This window comes from Phoca vitulina, unplaced genomic scaffold (genome assembly GCF_004348235.1).
Source record: "Phoca vitulina isolate PV1807 unplaced genomic scaffold, GSC_HSeal_1.0 scaffold18, whole genome shotgun sequence".
In the NCBI taxonomy this organism is placed as follows: Eukaryota; Metazoa; Chordata; class Mammalia; order Carnivora; family Phocidae; genus Phoca; species Phoca vitulina.
The window spans coordinates 13,654,892-13,676,560 of record NW_022589721.1 but is presented as its reverse complement, the minus strand read 5'-3'; the positions used below and the strand labels follow the sequence as shown (position 1 = coordinate 13,676,560).

At 37.8% G+C, this 21,669-nt stretch overlaps 1 long non-coding RNA gene across 1 annotated transcript in view; it reads left to right on the top strand.

Moving 5' to 3' along the window:
• LOC116639539 overlaps positions 1–14,284 on the top strand; it is a 267,061-nt gene extending 252,777 nt beyond the window's left edge. Inside the window, exon 3 of the long non-coding RNA XR_004300867.1 lies at positions 13,363–14,284. This is a non-coding gene — a long non-coding RNA (uncharacterized LOC116639539). The remainder of the gene's footprint in view (positions 1–13,362) is intronic.
• The last annotated feature ends 7,385 nt before the right edge of the window (positions 14,285–21,669 follow it).

The following is a 21,669-nucleotide window of genomic DNA, read 5'->3' as shown; positions in this document are numbered from 1 at the left end:
CCTTACTTGATTCATTTACTTACTTATTTATTCATTTTTGCCAGCAATCTTCAGAGTATGTTAAGATTAAGTTTCTAACTGCTTTTGCGTAACTTTCCCCCTGAGAGTAGCAATCTAATCTAGGATGGATAGCATAATAAACTAGGAGCAAAGAGGAGTTCATTCCATACTTGGAACTGTAGCTCTCCAGGAGACCTGATACAAATCAGAACCCCTATTTACTGCGTCACGAAAGGTAAGTGAGGATTTACCATGATGATAAAATTGAGAAAGGCATTTGAGGCAGAGGTATAATCTGCAAAAAAAAAAAAAAAAAAAAAGGCAGGAAGGCATTAACAATCATCAAGATCATCATTGGAGGATGTGTCCTGTGGTGTGAATCCACAGGATGTGCGTGGGTAGGGTCAGGAATACAAGACTAAAGAGGTAGGTTGGTGTAAAATCTCTTTGTCCTGGAAAGAGCTTTGGATTTCATCCTATGGTCAAGGGAGAGCCAAAAATTTTTTTTTTTTTTTTTTTTTAAAGATTTTATTTATTTATTTGAGACAGAGAGAATGAGAGAGAGAGAGAGCACATGAGATGGGAGAGGGTCAGAGGGAGAAGCAGGCTCCTTGCTGAGCAGGGAGCCCGATGTGGGACTCGATCCAGGGACTCCAGGATCATGACCTGAGCCGAAGGCAGTCGCTTAACCAACTGAGCCACCCAGGCGCCCCTATTTTTTTTTTTTTTTTTTTTTTTTTAAAGATTGAGCCAAAAATTTTTTAAGAAGAAACGAAGGACCAAAGGGTCATTGTGAGGATAAATGTGATAAGAGCCATGAAAGCATTTTGAACCCAATAGAATGCAGTATAAATCAAAATCTCTTTTACTTGTCTAATTTGACAGTAGCATTAAGTTAACCTCTCATTTGAATTCCAGCTTTCTTATACCCCTCTCTGTTTTCTTTCCCCCCCTTCCCTAAAAGTCACTGGTTCCCAGCATAGCTTTGTTATTTATTTATTTTTTTAAAGATTTATTTATTTATTTGAGAGAGAGAGGGGGAGAGCACCAGTGGGAGGAGGGGCAGAAGGAGAGGGAGAGAATCTCAAGCAGACTCCCTGCTGAGCCCAGAGACTGACACGGGGCTGGATCTCACAACCTTGAGATCATGACCTGACTGGAAATTAAGAGTCAGAAGCTCAACCAGACTGATCCACCCAGGTGCCCCTCCTAGCATAGTTTTGAATGCATGCTCTCCTTAAGTGCTCTCAGGTCTTTGTGTGTTTAGGATCAAGAAAGGATGTGTACTCTCGGCTCTTCTCCTTTTGAGGACTATCTTTTAGCCCCATAGAAATTCCTTCCTGAATTGAAGTTTATCCTAAACAATGTCTTGAAGGGAACAATGTTTTAACCACCCTGATTTTTATCTATTTAAGCCAGCTTAATTTCACAATTACTCCTTGACTTCAACTTTGTTAGAGATATATTTCATACATGTCAATAGGTAATTTGTGTGTGAGACAGTATTTTGTGTGTTGTATGTATGTGCATCCATGGAGAGTTGTATTCATCTTTTATTTCTGCATAACAAATTATCACAAACTTAATGGCTTAAAATAACACCCCTTTATTAGCTCACAATGGTGAAGGTCAGAAATCCAGGGAGGCTCAGGTGGGTTCTCTACTTAGGATCTCACCAGACTGAATTCAAAGTCTTCACATGGGCCAGGTTCTTATCTAAAGGTACCAAGGAAGAATCCACTTCCAAATTCATTCAGATTGTTGGCAGAGTTCAGAACAAGGACATTTTGTTACATAACCATAGTGTAATTATCAAAATTAGGAAATTTAGTTTTGATCAAAATACTATTACATCATCTGTAATAATATTTAAATTATATCGTTTTTGTCAGTAGATTTATTATAGCTATTTTCGTCTGACATCCAGGATCCTATCTAGATCACCCATTGCATTTAGTTGTCATGACCCTTTAAATTCCTTTAATCTGGAGTATTTCCTCAGCCTTTCTTTGTTTTTCTTGACACTGATATAATTTAAAGATGAGTTAGTTTTATGAAATGTTCCTTGATTTTGATTTTTCTGATTTTTTTCTTGATTAAATTCAAGGTAAGTATTTTTGGCAGGAATACTAGACATGCAATGTTCTGTCCTCCTCAATGCATCATTTCAGAAGTTCTATGACATTGATTTGTCCCAGTGTTGGTGATATTAGCCTTGATCACTTGGTTACAGTGGTGTCTCCTAGGTTTCTACACTGCAGAATTTCTCTGTTCCCCTTTGTAAATAATTTGTGGAGAATTACTTTGATTTATGCAAATATCTGTTCCTCATCAAACTGATTTTAGCATCTAATGATGATTTTTAAAATTTCTCTCATTTTCTCTATACTTATTAGTTGGCATTCTGCTGTAAGGAAAAATGATTCATTAATTTATATAAATATGAACTCATAGTTCCTTATTTTACTCAATGTACTATAAATAGTTTATATCCTCATTTATATTGAGGCTTAATTTCACCCAGATTTGGCCAGGGGGATTCTTTCAAGCTCATTCCCATGTCCTGTTGATACATCCTCATCATCTTTGATTGCTTCCTTATTTTTTGGTGCATGGAAATGTTTCAGAATTGTTTTATGTTTGAACCCCAGAACCAATCTTTTCTCCAAGGAGACCTGTTGCTTTTTAGAGTAGAAAGTAATTTTGAAACCAGTCAATCACTAGGTATGCTTATTGCTTTTGCTGTGTTATTACTTTTGTGACTTCACAGTAGAGAGAGCTAGGATATAATAAACAAATATATATATATATTTGTTTCAACAAATCTGAATATTAGGTTGGTAGTTTTGCTTGTTTAATTATAGAAAATAGATGGGTATTGTTTTTCCACTTTATAGATGGGAGAAATAATCAGAAGGATTAGAAACACTATTTTTTTTCGTGTTTAGTACTAAACAGTACTAAATCAGTACTAAATCTATTTCTAATTGATACTTTTTTAGAACAGTTTCAGATTTACAGAAAAATTGAGAAGATTTGAGAAGATAGTACAGAGAGTTCTTTTGTGTTTCATTCCTATTTTTCCCTATTATTAACAACCTTCATTACTATGGTACATGTTACAATTAATTAACCAGTATGGATACATTATTGTTAATTAAAATTCACAGTTTATTCAGATTCCCTTTACCTAATTTTCTTTTTATGTTTTAGGGTCACAGCCGGGATGCCATATTACATTTAGTTGTCATGTCTTTATAGGCTCCTCTTGACTGTGACAATTACTCAACCTTTCCTTATTTTTTATGATCTTGACAGTTTTGAGGAACACTGCTCAGATATTTTATAGAATGCTCTTCTGTTGGCATTGTCTGATGTTTTTCTTATAAATAGATTAGAATTGTGTGTTTTTTTAGAGGAAGACCACAGATATAAAAGGACATCTTCATCACATCATATCAAGGGGTAAATACTGGCAGTATGAATTATCACTGTTGACATTGACCTTGGTCACATTGCAGAAGGAGTATTTACCAGGTTTCTCCACAGTAAGGTTATTCCCCCTCACCCCTTCTATAATGTATTCTTTGGAAGAAAGTCACTACCCAAAACCCACAGTGTTTTCTCTCCTTGAGGGTAAAGTATCTACATAAATTATTTGGAACTCTTTCACAGGAGATTTGTCTCCTCTCCCTCATTTACTTATGTATTCATTTATTTATATCAGTATGACCTCATGGATATTTATTTTGTACTTGGGGTTATAATCCAATACTACTTTATTTATCTTGTTGCTCAGATTGTTCTAGCTTTGTCCACTGAGAGCCCTTTCAGTTGGCTCCACTGTTCTTTTGATGTACTCCTATTAATGTGGTTTTTGTCTGTTTGTTTTTGAGCACTTCCTTATTTGCTGGCCCTACGAGATGCTCCAAGCTCATTTTATGTATTTCCTGCCTCTGTAGGCTTGCTTTTCATAATAATATTTGTTTGTCATTTTTAAGTTATATTCTGTGTAGGTTTGAGCAAATGAGTAATATATGATGGGGAATGGAAGCCAGGTTTCTCACTCTTAGAGAAGGGAGTTACAAATGTGGAAAGGTGGAAGAATACAAGGTGCCCTGTGGGCTTGGCTTAAAATTTAACATTTCAATATAAACTCATGGTTTTAAATTTAGGGATATCAGGCAAAACTCCTTGTCTCAAAGTCTATTTTGTCTAACACTAAAATGGCTATTCTAGATTTCTAATGCTTACTGTTCACCTGCTATATCTTTTCCTATCCTTTTATTTTCAAAGTGGATTTCCTGTAGATGGAAATAGTTAGATCTTTTTACTGGAAAATCTTTGCCCTTCAATTGAAGTATTTGGTCCATTTATATTTTATATAATTGTTGAATCCCATGGAGTCTTTATCCCACCTCCCACCACCATCCCTTGCTCTTTCTTTTCAAGTATCCTGCCCTACAAATTCTAGCCACTTCAGAACCTGGCAATTCCAATATCTGGCTCCTTAACATAGTGAAACTCCTACCCCAAGTGAACTTCTTCTCCCTGTTTTGCAGCAGGGAGAAAGTCTGGATGATCATGGTATAACCATGATTCCTATCTTGTGTATTTCCCTTCTCACGGGGGTTGTGATACTGTGCTGCTTATTGTTCGATATCTAAAAAAAGTTGTCTCACATATTTTTATCTATATTATTGATTTTTATTTTTATGTACAGAAATTTTTTTGCAGCATGTGAGTGGTTTGTGGATGGTGTCTGTTATGAGTGGTGTATGTGTTGGGTGTGCATTGTTTCAGTGTTACATGTTTGTGTGGAGTACTGTGGTGTTGGTATTTGTGTGGTGTCAGTATGGTGTATATATAGTGTGTATCTATAGCTATTTTTGTTGTGAGCACAAGTCTAGTACAGCTACTCTATTATGCCTCGAAGGAGAGCTGTTCCCCAAATTCACCTTTTAAACTAAATATATCAATAAAAATACCATAGACCATAATATAGTTATTCTGACTACCTTAATACATAGCTTGTGTTTTTTTCCTTTTCCAAAAATTTTTTCCAGCTTTGTTGAGGTATGATTGACAAATAAATATTGCATATGTTTAAAGTGTAAAACATGATGTTTCGATATATGTATACATTGTGAAATGATTTCTCCAATCAAGCTAGTTATAAAAGTTGTACTTTGTAGATACTTTGCAACTAATTTTCCACTGCTAAATTACCTGAATATCTTCAAATAAGGTCTTTCGTCCTTTTGGGTAACTAAAATTCTGGCCAAAGACAGAAAAAGAGAAAGATGTGTGATGTAACAAGATGTGGATACTGTGCAGGAACACAGAATTTACATGAGCATGGTGCTTTGCTTTTTCTAAGACCTTTCACATATTTCTCTGTCAGGACTCTGTTGATTACAAATTTCAGGACCCTAACTCAAGGTGAATTAGGCATAAAGGAGAATTTATTGGCTTTTATAACCAACATCCCAGCATAGCTGGCTTTGGTTATACTATTGGGAGCCTGTCTCTCTCCATTTCTCAGCTCTTCTTTCTCCTTTCTCCCCTGTGCTGGTCTTGTTGGCTAACAGTTTGACACTCATATCCTCTGGCTGACATTCTACCAGTTTAACAAGCCCAGCAAAAGGGAGCTCCTCGATCAGTCAACAAATAGTTGTTGAGAGCCTGATATATATGGAATAGGGGATATGTACAATGGTGACCTAGATAATTAATCAAAGAGCTTATGTTCTAGTGATATAAGAGAGAAAATAAATGAATAAATAAAGTATTTCAGGCATTGGCAATTAATATGGAAAAGAGAATACAGGGAATGTATATAATAATGTGGTAGAAAGTAAGTATGATGGCTACTTGGTTTTACCATCCTCGGAGTCCTATATGTATAAGAGGCATTTGACTGAAGACATGCATTATGATGGGAAGAGAAATGTAGCCAGGTATAATCTAGGAAAGACTATTGCAAGGGGAAAAAGAGCAAGTGCACAGCCTCTAACATGGGAATCGGCATAGCCATTTTTGAGACAGAGATGAAATGAGTGTTTAGAAATATCAGGTGATGACATAAATGAAGTAGACAGCAGTTAGATCACAGTGGCTTTAGGGCCAAGGTAAGTTTGGACTTAATCCTGGTTACAAGGAAAATTTTAAGAGGACAGCCAAGAAATATGTGATCTTCCAGAATGGTCATCCTGGAAACTATGTGAAGGATTTCCCAGCAACAAACCAGTTTTGAGACTGTTAGTCTGGCCCGAGGGACATGCCATCCCTAAAGCAGTCACTGTGGCCAGCATAATGCAGTCTTCGACTGACCCCATCTCAAGCTATCCCAACTCCTGGGGCCAGGTGGTAAGGTCAACTCCATATGAGCAACATGAACCAAAAGTAGGGATAGGGGCAACCCTCTCACACTGAGGGGTTATTTTCAGAAGAAGAGTAAATGGATGCTGGAAAAACAAAAACCCATGTCCACTCCATGGTCCAACATGAGCGAAGAGTTGTCACCAATATTGAGAAAGTCCTGGAGCCCTGCTCTGTTCTGGGAGCCATCACTCCTAATGTCAGAAGAGTTGTCCTCACCAGTTTGAGGGGTAAGATCTAAACACTGGGCAAGAGTCTGAACTCTGAACAAGAGTTCATCTGGGCCCTAAAATCATATGCAAATGTAAAATCTCCCATTAAATAAAATGAAAATGGGTTTCTGACATTATATTTTTGTAAACTATGACTGAAAATCACCAGAGAGACCACATTTAGTGAAAAGCCCTGTTTGGTAATATGTTCCAACACGGTGAGGAGAGGCCAGAATCCTCACATTTCTACAGCACAAATATTCTTTATGGGAAACTCAGGTTTGTGTCAGTCTCTAAGGATTCAGTTCTTGAGTCACTTTGAGAAACTCCAATACTATAAATTACTAGTATTCCCTGGTATTCACCTGAGAATTCTGAGGGAAGAAACTGAAATACTGGCACTGCTAGTAAGGATGCAGCATGTCCTCTACAAACAGCAATTCTCCTCAAAGGTTGGAGGAAAAATTGCTAATGTGGCACCCATCAGGGAAAAATGGGGGAGATGAGAGGAGATTCCAGAAATTACAGATCATTGAATCGCATCTTATCATCTCAGTTCCAGGGAAAGTGATTGAGGGTTTAATTAAGTTTGGATAGTTGAATAAGTATAACCAGAAAGAGTTGCGCTCACAGAATTTCCATATAGCATTTGGATTTGTATAATAGAATCTGTCTTAAGGGAAAACCTGGCTCAGAACTTTTATAAAACTCCTCAAAGAAAAGAATGTCTGGCTTCTTTTATGCAGCCTGTGCTGTGTGGCTAAGCTCCGAGCATGGATAATTCCGAACACTATTTTTTTCTTAATAAACAAAGTGGGATGACAGCGATTTTGGTTGTTATATCTGCTAAAGCTCCTTGTCTATTTTTAGCTTGCATTTTCTGATGGTCAAAACAGGTAGTCATCATTTTTACCCACAAGCACTTATTGAGTACTGATCTGTGCAGGGACTATGTTAGAGGCAGGGGCACAAAGAAATATGCTTTTTATCTTTAAGAAATTTGGTGACAAAATCATGGCACACACAACCATTCTGAGAGGATCTCAGGAGAGGAGAGCTTAAGCATCGATGATCACGCAGGTTGTCATTGGGAAGCTGAGAATTAGTTTAGTCTTAAAGAAACAAACAACCCTCTGACCTAAGAATAGGAGAAAGGTAGGTGACTGGTGCTGTGTCATTCTTGATTTTCTTTAGTTTCCACATGCTCCTCCTGGATTAACTTTTTTATTGGGGCAATTTAAAGTACTCTTTCCATGTGCTCATGATGTCCTACTTTGTATTACTAGCCCAGGGCCTCTCTAAAGCAGATTATATTCTGCTTCCTATTGTATAGCTCCATCATAATCTTAATAGTACAGGCATCATGGAAAACAGTGATGAGGTTCTTCAAAAAATTAAAGATAGAACTACCATATGACCTGGCGATCTCTTTTCTGAGTATATATCCAAAGGAAATTAGTACCTCAAAGATACATCTGCACTCACATTATTCACAACAACCAAAATATGGAAACGATGTAAGTGTCCATCAATGGATAAAGAAATTGAGATATATATAATAAAAAGGAGATCCTACCATATACAACAACATAGATGAACTTGGAGGACATTATGCTAAGTGAAATAAGCCAGATACAGAAAGAAAAAGCTGTATACTCTCATTTACATGTAGAATCTAAAAAAGTTGAGTTCATAGAAGCAGAGACTAGAATGGTGGTTACCAGAGGAGAAGAGGTGAGGGAAATGGGGAGATGTTGGTCAAAGGGTACAAAGTTGTAGTTACATGGGATGAATAAGTTCTAGAGATCTAATGTACAGCATGGTGACTACAGTTAATAATATTGTACACTGGATATTTGCCAAGATAGTACATCTCAGGTCCTCTCAACACACACAAGTAACTCAGTGGGGACTCTAAAGAACAAATACATAAATAAATAATGTTGAAAAATTAAAATCAAGGTGGACCCAGTAATCTTAATATATACCCTTTTTAGTCTTAGCATTGGTATAGATATATTTCATCTTGTTATTTAATAATGATGTTTCAGATTTTACAGTGGTTCTCTCTCTCTCTCCCATATTATTTCAATCCATCATAAGTTAAAATTTGCTAAAATAAGGTTGAATTATCACTAACAAAGTACTTTGGAGAATAAAAACATTTCCTCTTAAAGGGGTGTGTTCCTAAGAATATGAATCCTGACGAGGAAAACAAAAACACCATGGGATCCTGTAATTAAAACCAGTGCTGGCAAAAATAAAAATTCATTTCACAGCCACCCATGCTTGAGCATAAATCAAGTTGCAGTGAATTTAGGGACTGTAGGCAAGAAGCTAGGGATCAAAATCTGGGAGTATTGATCATTCCAAGTACACTGAAAAATTGACTTAAGAAAATTAATTAAACACCTCAAAAAGGCAAAAATATGTATATAAATAAACAAAAAATAGCAAACCTCAGAGTCTTCCCCAGAAATCATCTTATCTCAATCACTTTCTTTTAAGCTGATGGAGAAGAGGCTCTTCAGGTAAGTGCTAATGTTTATCCCCAAGGTATCACTTGTTGTCTGACTGCCTCCAGATCCACTTTGAAGATTTTTTTTGAGGTCAAGTAAGGTGCTGCTAGCTCTCTTTTGAAGTATAAAAAAGGACGAATGTTCTTCAGGTTGAACCAGCTTGCAGGTTATTAGTATTACAACTGAAAAGTGGAAAAGGTTCATGATGAGCTTCCAAAATGGAATTAGTCTGCACAACTACAAAGACCAAATGTTCTTTATGTTCAGAAAGGGAGAAAACCTATCCATTTTTTTTTTTTAAGACAGATGATAGCACAAAGTAGGCAAGGTACATTAGATCAGCAGTTAGTACAGTATTTCATCTTAGCACACCATTAAAGTGATTAAAAATCTCCCTACTCCTAGCCCTATCACACTCAATCTCAGTAGACATTACCTCTTACTTCATCCTAACAGTTGAAGCCGTCAAGTTTAATCTCCCTTAACTGTTCTGATTCCCCTCCAAACTTAAGCATATCCACTTCTGTCTTTTAATCCTTTTCTTGCATTTCAGACCCCGTGGGAAGGGACCGCTTGTTTGGCTGCTGGTGGACTGTCCAGAAAAACAGTGGCTTTAAAAAGTTAGGTGGGTTCTTTCCCCTAATATCACTATGATTGGGAAGAGGCATTCTGAGGCTGGGGCAGAAGTTTTATAGTGGCAGCAATGGCCCAGGCTCCTTTGATCTTTCTCTCCCTCCTGACTTAGCACTTGAGTCCCATTCAGAGAGTTGTCTCATGATCAAAAAATGGTCACTATTGCTCTAGCCCTCATGTCCACATACCTCGAAATAGGAAAGAATAAAGGAAAGAAATCAAAAGGGCATTTTATAATCAATAATATTATAATAACTTTGTAGGGTGACAGATGATAACTAGACTTCTCATGGGGGATCATTTATGATGTATAAAAACCACTATGATGTACACCTGAAACTAATAAAATATTGTATGTCAGTTATACTTCAGTTTTTGAAAAAGGCTATCTTACAGCTTAGGATAGCCATCTTTCCAAGGAGATTTCCTACATCCAACAATTTGTTTGTCTGATACTGTCGTATAGCCAGTCCTGTCTGCAAGGAAAGACAAGAGACAGTTCTTCTAGAGCTTGGCACATCTCTGCCTCCCCGCAAACAAGGATTCTGTTTGAGAGGGAAAAGATGACAATGACTTTGAATAAGCAATTTGAATAAGCAATAAGTCACTGCCATGATATCTTAAGTCATTTTTAATATCTTCAAATTTTGTCCTTGTTGAAATGCTTCAAAAAGGGCAGGGAGGAAAAGGAGCGGAAGCTTTGGAATCAGATGGATGTTCCAATCCTGAGTTCATCATTAATTAGTTCTTGGATCTTGCTCAAGTTATTTAAAATTCCCAAGCCTTAGTCTGTGTATGAAATGGAGATGAAAACACCTACTGTGAACACCTATTTGGGGAACTAAGTAAGTGTAAAGAACTGCTGTAGTGCCTGGAACATAGTAAGTACTCAATCATTTGTAGCTAGGTAGGTAGGTAGGTAGGTAGATAGATAGGTAGATAGGTAGATAGATAGATAGATAGATACATACATACATACATACCATGGTCTATATATCTATATATAGATTCCAGATCAATCGATCCATCTGTCTATCCATCTATCATCTATCGATAGCGTGAAATAATGCTTTGATTTTTTGAAACAACTATGCTTTCCTATTGTCCCTATAGACACCTTTTCTTCCTGTCTGTCAAGTAAGTACTGATATGCCCAGATTTTGTTCTTGGCTCCCTGACCCCCTAATTCTATGTTTCTCATCCATTATCTTGGTTTCAATTAGTACTCAAATGGTGATGACGCTCAGTTCACTCAGACCCCTTCTTTAGCTTCTGAATCATCCCTGGGTATTCTCAAAGTGTCTGTGATGGGTTGAATAGTGATTCCGCACCCCCCCCCCAAGATTTACACACACAGAAACTCAGATTGTGACCTTTCGGAATAAGGGTCTTTGCAGATGTAATTAAGATAAGGATCTTGAGATGAGATGATCCTGGTGGGTCCTAAATCCAGTGAGAGGTATCCTTACAGGAGACAGAAAACAAGAAGACACACAGAGACAGAGGGGAGGAGGCCATGTGAGGGCAGAGGCAATAGATTGAAATGATGTGTCTATAAACCAGGGAATACCAAGAATTACTGGTAACAACCAGAAACTAGGAAAGAGACATGGAACAAATTCTTCCTCAGAGCCTCCCAAAGGAACTAACCTGCCAACACATTGATTTTGGATTTCTGGACTCCTAAACTCTGAGAAAATAAATTCCGCCTGCTTTAAGCCTCTAAGTTTTTAGTAATTTGTTATGACAGCCCTAGGAGACTAATAACAGGGCCTGAAAACTGAACTCTTCATTTACCTCTCTGAATGTTTCTCTGCCCATGTTTTCTAACTTATTTTGTGGCACCACTATTCCAATAGACAACCTAGCTTGCCATCCTTAACTTCACCCCCACCATCTCCCTCCTCATCCCACCACTTACCAAACATCCTATCTGAATAATCCTCATATCTGGCCTTCATTCTCCAAAACTATCGGCCACTTCTCTGGTTCAAGCTACGGTAACCTCTTATCTGGACTTGTACAAGAGGCTCCCAGTGTGTCTTCCTGCTCCCCAGATTATCCCACTCAAATATATCCTCCACACATTTACCAGAGAGATCTGGCCAAAATGAAGAACTAATGACTGCTTAAAACTCTGGATGATACTCACTCCCTATAGGATAAAGCCCAAGAACCATGCTAGTGATGTCTCAGCACATTCCATCTTGCCTGTGTGCCTTTGTTCATGCCATCCCTGGTCCTGACATATCCCTCTTCTCCCCACTATATACCCACTTTGCCATCTAGTGCCATTTATTTTCCATTACAGCTCAATGTGTGCATCACTCTCTCAGAAGTCTTCTTAATCCCTGTCTCCAGTAGGTACCTTTCTCTTGAGTTCTTATCATACCCTGGATGTTTACTATGAGCTGTATGCTTTGCACATTATATTAAATTTAAGCAGATTCATTATGGTGGTAATTAGAGATAAATAAGAAATCTAACTCCTTTTCTAGTTTGAGCTCTTTGAAGGCAAGGACTTCTCTCCTTCACCTCTTTATCTCCAGAAACCAGCACAGTGTCTGGTGGCCACTTGTGCCTAGATCCTCAACTTATCCTCAATAAATGGCTATTTAAGGACCAAAGAGCTTAAATTTTCTCCTATGAAACTATCAATTCCCTTTAATGTTATATCTCCATCACTGGTGCTTGTCGACAGTTAGCAAGCTTGAAGTCACCTTAAATCCTTTTTCTTATTGGCCCCTACAGTCAATTCACCCAAGTCCCTCATTTCTTCCTGAATCACACAAGGTCTCCAGCAGAGAGACCTAAAGGGCCAGTGGTTAATGTACAGGTTCCAGAGTCAGAGGGTCTGGGGTCGAATTTTTGCTTTGCCGCTCCCTAAGCGTGTGCCCCGGGCCATGTTATTTGATCTCCCTGAACTTCATCCATGTGTCTGTATAATGGGAATGATCATAGCACCTACCTCAGAGGATCACTGCCGTTTACTGGTTACTAAGAAAAAGGCATGGGATAAAAGTAGATGAATTGAGAGTCATGCTGCTCTCCTGGCTTCAGTGCTCTATGTAACCTCAGCAACTCTGTCATATAGACTTGGACTTTGAGCTAACTGTTAGATTTTATTGACTATTGCTTTCCAGTGGTGCATAGATGACTAATATATGCTATATCCATTTTTTCATGTGATCTGCAAGCCTTGTTGAGGCTAGAGACGCTTTTGCCCCCAGAACGATTTCACCAGGCTCACAGGTGCTTTACTTCCCCTTACTGTGTTCCATTCTTACCCTTAACAGTACATACCCTGTTTTTATATGAAGTATGTGATTTGTGCTCCAGAGTGTCATTTTGATCATAATGCCCTTCATGGAAGTGAACAAGAACTTCTGGTTCTCCATCAAATTAAACTCATATGCTATAGGATTCACAGTCCTTACTAAATTGTTTTTCCTCCAACACTACTCTGACCTACTGTGCCTCTTAGTTTCTAGTCAAGCAAAATCACCTATTGTCCACTTCAAACTGCATGCCTGATGGTTGTCTCAAAGCCACTACACGTTTTTAGTCAGGATAATATTTTAGAATAATGTCCATACATTTTTGTCTTTGATTTTCAGGTTCATAGACCTCCCTAGTGGGATTGAGGCATCCATCCACCAAGAGAAAATCAAATTGTTAGCACGGGAAAGAATCGAGAAGCAACAAGGTAATGCTAAACTTCTGACATTCGAGGTAATAGTTATCAGTAAGGAGATAGCTTGTGACTGGGTTTTCTGAGGAAGAAGGAATTTCCAAAATTCCTTTCGTTCCTATCTATTAGTAAGAAGAACAAAGCCTAGAAGAAGTGTGTGAAGCATCTTCTGTGATGGCTAAGCCATGAGCTTTGCTGATCTGGCTAGAAATAACATTGAAAGAGTGAAAGAGGGAAAAGCCCATCTTTGATAGCTTTGGTGACTCATGGGAAATGGACGGCCGTTGGAACTAAGGCAAGCAGTTGGGTCTCTGCAGTTTCAACATGTGCTGTAAGGAGCATTATCTGATAAATTGAGGGAGATACTACCGTGGTTTCTGGCTTCAGTTCTCTGAATAACTTTAGCAACTCTGTCACACAGATAGAGCTTTGGGGTTTTATATTTTTATGTCTTTTCAATTTCATTCCCTTCCTTCTTGTGAAGCTGTAGGATCCTCCAGGGCAGAAACTCCCCGTGTCCCATAGTTCAGTGTCTGATTTATTGGTGCGAACGAATGATGGATTCTTTCCAATGACCATGCAAATCATCACTGAACTACTAGGTAGAGGCTGTAAGATGAAAATACGTGCACACTTGAGAAAGAAAAAGACGGAAGGTCCTTATTTAAACCTCCAGGCTAACAAATGTTCATTGCCTTCCAAAGAATTGTGGCCATGATGGGATATGTGAGGAAAGACCACATTTTAACTTCATATAGATTTGTTTAAATCTTACTGCAAAACTATCTCACATGTTGTGTCCAAAATCCTCAAGACTGATCGAGAATCAAAACAACTATTTATGCTAAGAGGGGCTGAGATGATTATGGGCACTGTGGCCAGATGGACTCTGTAATAAATAATTTATGAAAAAGCAGAATGAGGAAGATATATTTTGAATGAACTGATTAGCTTTTTATTTGCTGAGTGTGAACTGTAAGCCAGGAACTGTGCTCAGACTAGGCTCACAGAGAGAAATGATGTTCAGTGCCTTCACATGGCTAATATTTATGGAACACCATTCAAATACTTCATGTGAATGAATTTATTAATATTAACAGCCTTTCAATACAAACAACAACTACTTTTACTGCTTTTCGCAGATGTTCAAGATCATACCATTGGTAATAATTGAAGCCAGAAAGTGAATCAGAACAACTGGTTTTGGAGTTTGTGTTCTTCACCATCATGGTTTATAGCCTGTAATACAGTTATATGGTTATATAACTAGATGCATAGGGGTGGCATTAGAGAGACCTGGGAAAACACCAGAAGAAAATTTAGGAGAATATTTTTATATCATGGAATGGGGAAGGACTTTCTAAGCATGAACCAAACCCAAAAGCCATAAAAGGAAATATTTGGTATATGACAGATAAAAATCTTTGTATAGTCAAAGAAGCCATATATACTTACGGAAATGGCTGGCTGGGGAAAAATATTTGCCATATACTTAACATATAAGAGGTTATCAATGTTTATAAAAATCCTATTAATCAATGAGAAAAAATGAATAAACAAGGGGCAAGAAATATTTTGGAAAAGAAAAATCACAGGAGACAAAATATAATAGCTAGTAAGCCCTGTAGAAAGATGCTTAATGTCACCAATAATCAAAGCAATGCAAATCAAAATTTTGAGTTACTTCTGACTGTTTAATTGGCAAATACTCAAATATTTGATAGGAAGTACATTTGTACAAGGATGTGACTACACATCCCCATTTGACTCAAAGGTATCAAAGGCATCCATCAGAATCTGAGGGATAGAGCAGTTTGCAATGGTTTGAAAATTCCAGCGATAATTACTATTGAAAGAGCCATGTTAATTTTTCTTTCTTCTTAATGCCATTGATATTTCTTCATTGATAAAACTCATGATAAGCCGAATAAAAAGGCTGAAACAAAATATATAAATTTATATATACTCAGAATGTTTGCTCCAGAGTATTTTGGGAACCCACTGCTTTCTGTTCATGATGACATGCTTCCTCTACATGATACACCTTCATGGAGAGAACATTTGTAACCACGGGCTGTTTTTTATTTTATTTTTATTCTTTGTAGTGTTCTATTTCTACACAGAAGACATTTGCTATCCCAAAAGCCTAAATTAATCAGAAGTTTCTGAGAAGTGTAAGAAAAATGTGGGATTGACACTTGTTCCTATTATTTTGATTAACAACAAAATCTCTTGAGTTTTTTGAAGGGAGATAAGAATTTCTTAATACTTTAAGTAGGAGCCTTAGAACTATTTTTCTATTTTTTTTTTTTTTTTTTTTAGGAAGCAGGGAAACCCAGGGAAAAAGTTGGGCTCTGCAGAAAACTTAGAAACTGTTCCAAACAGATAAGTCATCACCGTGTGATAAACACTGTGCATTTCACAGACCAGCTCTTTAACAAGATTCACTTTCTGCTGACTCATTCAGATACACCTAGTGGTAGAACTTCAAAAATAAAAAATGAAGAGAATTAAGACACGATCCCATTATCCTCCTGGGAGAACTGCTGACTTCACTGGCATAATCCTCTAAAGACTTATGTAAATTCTCAATTGGGTAGCTAGAGTTCATTTTTTTCCTATAAGTATTTTACTGAGATTCTCTGTGGGAATAGCTTTCATCTTCTAACATTTTCTGGATGAGCACCCTCAAGAGGGATCAAATACTCCGATGGCTGTTTGCCAGTTTGGCTTTCTTCAGAACTTAAAAAAAAAAAAAATAACCCTTTGGAGGATACATTAACTCAGAGCACACAGGTATCATCTGGGAATTATAACAATGGAAAAAGTCTCTCGGTGCAGGGTTAGGAAGACATGGCTGAGGCATGTTTAAGCCCCGTTCTGCCCTTGAGTCGCTAAGGTGCATGGGAAACTCAGTTAAGTGCTGTGAACCTCGTATGTTTTCATCAGTAAGGAAGTCATACTTGATGACCTTTGAGATCTCTTCATACCTGAGATCTGAACTATGTGAGAAAATGAGCTCTAATAAAATATTCTAATACCCTGAAATATGAATCTCCTAGTTTAAATTAGATGGTGCCTTTTGGTTATTGTACAGCATCAGTGATTTATTCTGTGAAGCTGTTGAAATTACAAATTTTATTCAAGGCACTTTTTCTGTTCTAGTTTTTTTTTTCTTTTCCTTATCCTTGATATTATTTCTAATTATTGTGATCCTGATCACAAATTCAACAATTTGAACATGGCAGAAAGATGATTTTCTGGCCAAAAAGGAAAAAAAAAAAAGCTTTTTGTATGATGCAGGATAAGCTTGGTTATGTTGCAGAAACAACGGTATCTTATTCAGAGTGTGGTTGGAGTCCTGTACCTCCGAGGCAGGCTTCTTCCTTACAGTGCCTCAGATATCCTGGCTGCTCCCAGGCTGTGGCTCTTTTGTTTCAATGCAGGTCATGTACAATTGCTGCAGTGGGGCAGGAGAGAGCTGGGAAGTCACTCACTCACTCTGGCTCTTAAGTGCTTTCGGCTGGAAGTTACATACATCACTTTTGCTCATAGCTCATTGGCCAAAGCAAGTCATGAGACACTACCCAACTGCTAAAGTACTGAGAGTGTGGGGCTGGGGGCAGGTAGATAGTCAGCGAGCAGTATATCTCATATCTCTTCCACACCTCGCTTTTTTTTAATCTACCATAACCTCACACTAGTCATCCATTATCCATCAATCCATTCATTGTGTCACTAATTATCTGCAAGGGACTTCCTAGATACTTTAGGTAATATAAAGATGCATAGGCTCCATTCCCTTCACCTAGACAAAGGAGGAAGAAATATACCAAGAGCGACACAGATGCTATCTCATTCATTCTGTCCATTAATGCTAGTAAGACATTGATATTTTCTTTATCTTTATAGATAAGAAATTAAGACCCGAAGAGATTAAGTCATTTGCCTAAGATCACATGGTGAATATGTGGCCGGATTGTAATTCCTACCCTGGTCTGTCTGAATCCTGTGGCTTTGCTTTTTTTCCATCATCACCCCTGACTTGTCAGTCTTCAGTTAGCCAAGAGGAAAGATCAGCTTGAACAGATGCTCTGTGTTTCTTTCACACATTAGAGTGGGAGGTGGTGCATTGAAGTCATTAAGAGATGGGTATTAAGGAGGGCACGTTCTGCATGGAGCACTGGGTGTTATACGCAAGCAATGAATCATAGAACACTACATCAAAAACTAACGATGTACTGTATGGTGATTAACATAACATAAGAAAAAAAAAGAAAAAAAAAAAAGAGGGTGACCTCTGGAGTCAAAATGCCCAGAATTTTAAACTTACTAGTTTTGTTTCCTTAACTTTTCTGTGTTTCAGTTCCTTTATCTGCACAATATATTATTGAGATAATTAAATGGAAAAACCATCCAGTGTGAAATGCTTGGCACATACTGAGTGCTCAATTAGTGTCATCATCAGCATTGCTATCATCCCATCATTTTAATTACCACCATCATTGTAATTCAAACTCTTGCCTAAAGTGCAGGGCAAAGGATCCTCTGTTTATGATTCTGGGAACCTCAGTCATGACCCAGTTTCTTATGGGATTTTTTCCTGGAGCCAAGACACAGCTTGTTATTATGCAGGACATTGTTAATTTATTTCAGGTCTTTAAGTTCAAACAAAGGGTCTCAGTCGGCCTTTAAAGGTATCTTTAAAAAATAAATCAGGATTCATTTTCTACTATCTTATTTGATCTCTACTCGCTTTTTAATATTTTTGTTAATTTCCAATTCATTCTTAAATTTTTATTCTTTTAAATAGATAGATAAGAAACAGTAGTATAAGAAGACACATGGAAAGCTTGACTCACAAGCACCAGAAGATTGGGGCCTTTTTATCTCAGTAGCTTCACAAAGACTCTGAGCTACTGACACTCTTTCAAGGACATACCTTTGACCTCATCCTCACCAACAACTGCCCTACCCTGTGACCTACTTTCTGACCCCTACCTCCTGTCCTTCCCATACACTTATACCAATGCTCTACCAGTTAAACCCAGATTCTATCGAGACCTCTAATTCATGGACTCCACCACTTGTTTGTATCAACCTTCTCGCGTTTTTACATGTCTCCTTTGTAGCTTCCATTGTTCATCATTACCAACACACCCTTGCAAACACTTGAATTTTTTTTACACCTCATTCCTTCCTCCCTCCATTGTGCTCACTTGGCCAAGCCTCAAGTCTAATTAAATCGAACTATCTACCTATTTTTGCCCACATTCCAGGAGCTGCACATTTGTGGAGAAAAGAACAAGTTTGCTGATGGCTGCTTTCACCTTACGTGATTTTGAATCACATGTGGGTATTCAGTATTGCTGTTCAGTTTTACATCACTTCCTTGCATTTCCACTTTCCAAAATGTCTGTTTCATAGCCTCTTTTCTCACCTCAAATCCTTGCACCTCTTCTTTCCAACATTACATTGTCAGCTAGTGACCTTCCTTCATTCATCACTGAAACTAAATAAAATCTGCCAAAGAGGAACACTTCTTTTTCCTGACTCCAAAACCTACAATGCCACCCGCATCTGTCCCTGCAACCTCTATCTTCTCTTTTCTTACTCTGGATGAAATGTCTTCATTCCCATCAGAGCTCTGGGTCCCACCCCTATAGACTTCGCAAGGATAGTCTGTCTAAAATTTTGCACTTTCCCTCTGCACTCTCAATTTATTGCTGCCTCCTGAATCATTTCCATCAATATGCAGACCTGTTGTAATGTCACCTATATTTGCTTTTGGGTGTCCTCCTGAGAATTGCACATTTTGTTGGTACTTTCCTTTGATTCCTCTATGTGCAGATTTTCCAAATGTTACATGAGGCTATCTCTGACTTTTGATCACAAAGCCTTTCAAAGGTTTCCAAAGCCTCTAATTTCCTGTGTTAAATCCCTTTCTGCTTGAAAAATCTGGAATGACTTCTACTTTCCTGTCCAAATCCTGACTGACACATATGTCAAACTTCATTGCCTTATAACTCTTCTCCATGTCACCCTTCTTCTTGGAATGTTATGTCTTTCTCCTTGATCTCTACATAACTGGTTGCTTCCTTTTTATAATTTGGATTACAGTTTCAGTAATACTTTCTCATCCAGCCACTTACTATCACATCATCTATAATTTAATTTGTGATATGTACTATTTCTAATGATATATTTTTTCTTGTTTATTTATTCACTAGAAGGTAAGCGATCCCATTCATCTGTGTGTTCCTGGTACCTAGAACACTGTTTGGCACCCAGCAGGTACCTAATAAATTGTAAGGGAAATCTCTTGGGGACAAAAGACTGTTTTCAGTACTGTCAGAGCTACAAAGTTGAATTAGAGGAGCCAGTCAAGGAAATAAGAAACATGATCCATATATGACCATAGTGTAAAATAGAAAGTGTCATCATTATGCACATATTACAGCTATGGGGGTTCAAAAAAAGATATGCTGCTTCCATCTAGGAAGATAAGGGAAGGTTTTCTGGAAGAGGTAATACTTGAATTGGGCCTTGAAGAATAATTAGGATGCAAAATGGATGGGAAGAGCATTCCAGAGTGTTATCAGTAGCTCCAAGTGGTGGTGAAGCAAATTCAGAATACAGGGAACTGGGGATAGTTTTGCGTGGCTGCAAATCAGGGTGTAGAAAGCAGAGTGTGATATGGCGGACCGTACTTGGAAAATAAAGACATCTCATGTAAATCCCCAGACGGACGAGAAGCCACTGGTTTTCCCTTAGAAACTACTTCCTCATATACACATACAGATTTTAAATTTATTTAAGGTGGGGATTAAGTTTGCAGTTAGAGAATAGCTCATTTATGCTACCAGCCTTGAGGCGCTAAGAATTCTGGTTATTACATTAGAAGCCACACCATGTTTTACATTCTAAATGCTCTGTTTTGGATTCCATGTTGTGAGTCTCTGCTCACTCACTGAATGTGAAGTAGGCTGCATGCAAATGCATTTGTTCATAATGAGCTTTTAGCGTTTCTCCTCCTCTCTGAGGTTGAAATCAATGTACATTATTGCTTTTTAAGTCACGTCAGTAATCTTCCTGGAGAGAGCAGAAGTTGATTAAACCTACGCTAAATCATCATAAGCCTGTTGAAAGGCATTCTCCTCTTGAACTTGTGCTTTACTCTAAAACAACCGAGCAATTGAATTTGAAACTGTCTCAGGGTGAAGTTAAAAGAAGATATAAATCTTCCTTGATGTTCTTCAACATCTAATAATAAAGTGATTGTTGCTGTATTGTGGCTTTATTAGTTTCTTAGACACTCTCTTACTCACCACCAATAATCATCCTTCAAAAGTGCATTCTCCTGCCTTGCTGCCTTGTCTTGCTAAACAGACTGCCTTCAGAGGTTTTATTATAATGCTGCTCAGTTAAAACAGTTGTTCCGAGTTGGCTATTTGCTTAGAGTTACAGAGTCAGAATGGATGATGGATTTTGTTTCCTGGAAGTTCTTCTGTCACGGATATGAGTACTTATGCATACAGACAAAATTCATAGCAAAGATTCACAGATTTTCAGTTAGTCACCAAAGATCAAGTATTCACTTAAAAAAAAAAAAAAAAACTTGAAATATACTCTATCATGGGGAGTGATAACACCAGTAGAACACAGGTTCTGCTTTTTTTTCTCTTGCAGGGAATAGGATGGTCAATTATATATTCAAATGCATGTACATTTTCTCCTGTAAAAATGCATATATTCATACGTCCATTGGGGGAAAGAAGGGAGAATCAAAATAAGCTGGCTATTTGTATAGGTCATGCTGAGTTTCCTAAGTCCCAGGGAGAATTTTGGGAAGTCTGCAATACTAGGGAACTGTCATTTCCTCCTTGAAAGCAATGAAACATGATTCATGATCTTAAAATGACCTTTTAGAGACATTTCTTTCGTCACCTTCCTTCCTATGCTCTAGTATAGATGTACTGGATCTTTCAGGCTATCCACTATTCAGAAATTCTAAGAATTTTTTGATTCTCACAAAGACCACAGTAATGGTCTTTGTGAGAGGGAGTCTATTAATGTCATTTATTACAGACAGTCCTGTTTCTGATGAATCCTAGCAGGAGGAAACTGACAAGACCATCAAAAGTGGAGATCACCATTCGGACCCCTTTTTTAATTTTAAGTTTTTAATTAGTTGCCAACATTTAGTATCAAAGCCAGCTGGCCCATGTGCCTC